This window comes from Ipomoea triloba, chromosome 12, assembly GCF_003576645.1.
Source record: "Ipomoea triloba cultivar NCNSP0323 chromosome 12, ASM357664v1".
Taxonomy (NCBI): domain Eukaryota; kingdom Viridiplantae; phylum Streptophyta; class Magnoliopsida; order Solanales; family Convolvulaceae; genus Ipomoea; species Ipomoea triloba.
This window is the reverse complement of record NC_044927.1, coordinates 22,291,039-22,296,836: the sequence shown is the minus strand read 5'-3', so window position 1 is coordinate 22,296,836 and position 5,798 is coordinate 22,291,039.

Genomic DNA, 5,798 nt, shown 5'->3' with positions numbered 1-5,798 from the left:
ATATATATATATATATATATATATATATATATATATATATATATATATATATATATATATATATATATATATATATATATATATATATATATATATTTTGATGGTGTCAAGTTTTCGGGTTTTCTAACTTTTGATGACATTTTTCATGATGTCATTTTCTGAAGTCGTCATATTACATATTTAAATGTTCTTTTTTTTTCCAAAGTTTTCACTGTGAACACAGTGATTAATCTCCTCGTTAAATTATAGACACTTCTTTAAGTAAGATAATTAGTCTGAAAATTTAATATTACTCTATACCCAATGCCAAGAATCGAGCCCTTAACAAAATACGTTGATTGATAATGTGGGATAAAATCTTTTTATTCATTTTTTTCATTTACACTTGAAAATTATTTCTTCATCCACCTTCTCATTATTTTGATTTTTGAGCATGTAAATATATAAAATTAATTTTCTCATATTAGAGAATTTAAATAACTTATATCTACATCTACAAACCTCATAAGAACCAATAAAGTTAGGCCCCTAACAAGAATTAAAAAATATTGGAGTAATTGTTTGTTGAAATGAATGGTTAATATTATTTTGATTTTAGTACTTTTTTATTTTTCCTATTTTACCCACTATTAAATCATTTACTTTCCTAAATAACCTTTATTCCGTCAGTGTAAACTTTAGTAAAGGAATATTCCGTTTATTATTTATTATTCTTAACTTACTCATTGATTTTCATAAGGAATGTCTTAGGTTCGAACATCATCCTAATCGAAATTGACATAATTGTTAAACATATACTATGAATATGTTAGAGACTTAGAGTGTATTAAAAAAATTATAAAATTTAACATGAACTTTGGTTAATTAATTAGAATCATGCATTGGACATTGATGAAACGGTACACCTAATTTACAGTATATATTCAACACAGATGAGAAACTATGTCTATTATCATTGTCTTTTTGGGAAAGGATAATTTGGTTCTGTTTTTGAAGGTGCACTACGCCAAGACACTAAAATTGCTGTGAAACACTAAGGGACTAGATCAAATAAAGAATTCATTTTTGGAAGAAATGGTAACAAGAGGAAGCATGAATCACGCCAATTAATAGGTGTTTTGTGTTGCAAAAATTATGCTTAGGGTACTATCCAGTACAGTGAGGGTGTTTTCCTTTAAAATTACTATTCCACCAGTTAATTTAACATTTATGCCACAGATCATAGTTATGCATTCTTAAAATATTTGCTTTTATGAAAAATTTGATAATCTTGCATTAATATACGTTAGGATACCGAATGATACTTTGATAAATTCTGAAACAGTAATTTAAAAATACACATTAATTAGGTATCAAACTATTTGCACAATACGCGTGTGATGACTAGCCTAAATAAAAACATTAACGAACCTTTTTAAATTTATATATGGAATAAGGGTCAAATAAGCCACTGAACTACACACAAAAATGCAATTAGGTCAACGAACTCAAAAACAATGCAATTGGGTCCCTGAATTACACAAAATCATGCAATTTGATCGGAAATGACTTGTTTTACCTGCTTTGCCGGTTACCAATTTTAAAAATAATATTTTAAAATAATTTTAAATAAAATAATTAATTAAAATTAAAATTAAAAAAAAAAAAAAAAAAAAACAAAAACAAAAACTTCCGGCCGGAGACGGATCGTCTCTGGCCGGTTCGTCTCCATGGTCGGAGACGAAGGTCATCGTCTCCATGGCTGGAGAGAGACCTTCGTCCCCGGCCATGGAGACGAAGGCTTCGTCTCCATGTCCAGGGAGACGAAGAACCTTCATCTCCTGTCTTCGTCTCCATGGCCATGGAGATGTTGGAGGATATGTGTTAGGGGTATTAATGTACATTTACACACACATTCCACATTTACTTTTCTATCCCTTCTATCTCCATCTTCCTCCTGTATATATACACGCACTACACTTGCTCTTAGGGGTTCAATACTCTGTAAGCTTCATTGAATAGAAATAAACATTCATCTTTTATCTCCTCTGTTCTTGATCTCTTCATTGTCAGTCCATAATCCAACATGGTATCAGAGCGCCGATGAAGGAGCCATGTCGTCGCAGCTTCTGACACCGGCGACTCACGCTAAATTGCGCATTCGTCTCCGACAACTGATCCGCCGTGGATCGTTACTCCGTAGAGGAGTAACAACGTCCATCGTAGGATGTAGCCGTGGATTTAAAGCTTCAAAGCAGGATTCACTTGCTCTTCTCCGGCAACAGATCCGTAGAGGATATTCACTCCGCAGAGGAGTAGATTCTCCGTTCAATCTGAGCACAGTGCTCTTCTTCCAATCAAGTGTTTCACGGAGCAGATTCGTGAAGATTTTGAGCAAAGCGCTCATTAATTCTTTTTTTGCATTTTTTAATTGGAGCACTCTGCTCGTTAGTTCGTGGAGCAGAGTGTTCATCACTCATTTTTTTTTTTACAATTTTTAATCGGAGCATATCCGTTAATGATGTGTTTGCGGTCTTCGATCGCGATTCCTAGAGCAGATCCAATGAAAGTCTGAGCGTAGTGCTCATTAATACTCTGTCCGTCGTTATTTCAGCTAATACGTCAGCGCCGGGATATGGAGAAGGCAGTTTCGCCGAGGTGTTTGATCGTCTTGGAAAGGCTTGAGATGAAAATGATGAAAATGATGCAAGAGTGAAGCAAGCAGAATAACATAGAGAAACATCAGCCAACTCATCTCAAGAGAGGTTAGGGGATTTGAAATGAAAGATTGTCTTGGAAAGGGTTTACCTGATTATATATAGCTCCAATGAGAAGTGTGTTGAAAAAGCAAGTTCATATGAGCCCCACGTAGATCCCACTCATATGTCAGTGCACAATTTAATTAATCATAAACCCTAGGCAAATCACTTCAAAACAAATGAAATCTATATTGCACAGTTTAAGCACACACATTAACCACTTCATCTACGCACCTAAAAGGTTTACGTACACACCTCAAGCGTTACAACACACACATTACGATGTGATTTCACACTTTGCACTCTAATGCAAGTGATATGTTAACCCACGCACCTTAAACTATTTATCTACGCAGCTAAAATGTTTTAAGTCCGCACCTAAGATTTTAAATATGCGCACGCATCTAAAGGCAGAGCAAAATTTAATTAATCTTAAACCCTAGTCGAATTACTTCAAAATAGATGAAATTTACCTTGTACAGCTGTCGTCGGTTGTTAAGATTGGCCTGGTTGGTGTACATTATCTTCAGACGCCATTGCTATGGTTGCTCCGATTGCTTTGTTCTACGAAATTCGTCGATTGCTAAAGATGAAACGCAAATTGATTAGAGTAAGTGGAAACATTGTGGAGAAGACGAGAGTAAAAACGGTTGTTTTTTTTTTGTTTTACTAATTTACCCCTCAGTGCACGAAATTCAATCATAATAACTATACCTTCCATATTACAACTAACGGCGCAGATTCAACCCTACTGTCACACCTGCCTATCGCACTAGAACACAATTATATATATATATATATATATATATATATATATATATATATATATATATAATGTAGACGAGGAGTAAAAAATAAATTAAAAATATATGCATTACTTTTGTTTAGTATTTACTGCCGTATTGGTGGTCAACAAGAAGCAACTTTGCAGGAGAAACGCTAATGGAGGAAGATTAGTTAGCAAACCGCGTTACACAAATCTAAAGTCAAGATGGCGACTGTGGGTCACCATCCAAAAAATGTAAAACCAAAAAAATGTTAATGAAGGAGGTTTGGTTCAAACATTGGAATTAAAATAGTAATTGAAATTAAATTTTTAATAATGGTAATTAATTTAAGTAAACGAATTTCTTTGTTTGATAGAAAATAAGATGTTAGAATTGAATAAAAATAAATGAATATATAATTAATTAATTATATTGTTTTTTCTAAAGATTAAAACTGTAACATTTTTAAAAAGTTAAAGATCTATATTATAACGTTAAAAAATTAAGGATTAAAATAATTAGCAAAGAATAATTGAAGGATTAAAAATTTATTTATTTTTCCTTATAAAAAAAAATGTCTCTTTTAGACATTGTACACTTGAGTATATGCCTCCTTTAGTAAAAGTGATAAGTTTTTGATAGTTAATTGGAGGATGAAACATGATAAATTTGAATTTTATGATCAAAAGTAAAAATAAATAAATGCAATAGTGGATCGACCAAATTCTTTTTTTTTTTTTTTTGAGAAAATTGTCATTTTGGTCTACTGACTATTGGGGTCATATTAATTTCAGTCCACGACTTTCAAAAGTGTTAATTGCATACCTTGACTATTCAATTTCTTTCAATTTTGGACACTCCGGCCAAATTAACGGCCAATTTTGGCCGGAATGTCTTAATTACTCCGTTAAACCTTAATGTGAAGGGCAAAATTGTATTTTCCATCGGTAGCGTGAATTAACCCGGTTCATAGACCCGGTTTAATCAACCTCTTCGTCCGACTTGCTACCCCTTATATTGCACTCTCTTCCTCTGCCTGTGTCTCATCCAGCGAAGCCAAACATTGCGCAAGTTGTCCCAACCCCCGGATTTGAGGGGAAGGGGCCGCGCAGCCCGCGCTGAAATGGGCGAGAACGGGCACTAACCGGCAGACCGCTATGTCGCTTCCCGTAACAGTATGGCGAATATCCTTTTTTTTGGAGGTTTCAGTTCAATAACAAGGACGAAAATAGAACGAATATCCAAAACATAAGCGATTTCGGACATCATATACGCGAGCAGGTTTTGGTGTTTAATACCAATAACTCTTACTGCCGTGAGCTTCGCCATCTCCGGCGGTAGCTCTCCGGTGAGGTTATCGCCGATGAGAGTCAAGTTAACAAGCCGATCCAACAGCCCAATCTCCGGCGGGAGCGTGCCGAAGAGCGGAACACCGGAAATATTTATAGCAATCACCCGCGAATCTCCGTCACACTTCACGCCGGAGAAGAAGCAATGCGCGGCGCTGGAGGAGGCATTGTCGGCGTCTCGCCAGTCACTCAGCCTTGAGCTGCGCTGCCTGACCATGGAAGCCTTCATCTTCAGCAGCACGTCAATATTAGAGGCATGGAGAATGGAAGTGGAAAACAGGAAGAAGAAAATCATAAAGGAAATTAAAAGAGAGAAAGAAGAAGAATGCATCTTGAGCTTTGGGAGAGTTATCAATGGCGGCTTAGCAGGAGACTGGAAACTGAGAATTGAAGTAATGGGAGATTTGCAGAAATGGGTCTATGAACCGGGTTAATTTACACTCCGATGGAAAATACAATTTTGCCCTTCACATTAAGGCTTAACAGAGTAATTAAGACATTCCGGCCAAAATTGGCCGTCAATTTGGCCGAAGTGTCCAAAATTGACAGAAATTGAATAGTCAGGGTATGCAATTAGCACTTTTGAAAGTCGTGGACTGAAATTAATAGGACCCCAATAGTCAGTAGACCAAAATGACAATTTTCTCTTTTTTTTTTTAACATCTTTCTCTTCTTTTGGAATCATACGGTTTAGTAAAAATAAATATTTTAAGTTTGCCAAAAACCTTGTGTTTTAGTGGCACCCGGTGTCCTGGTTTACACTTCCACATGGATGATGGGAGTGTACAATACTACATTGTAACAGAGTCAATAGTATTTAAAAAATATTTTAAGTTTTACACTTTTTGAATGATAAAAGAAACACACAATCACTACTTTTAAATTTTAGATTGATTTTACCTATACCTTGCGGTATTCAATTCTACAAAAAGCAAGATAACAAA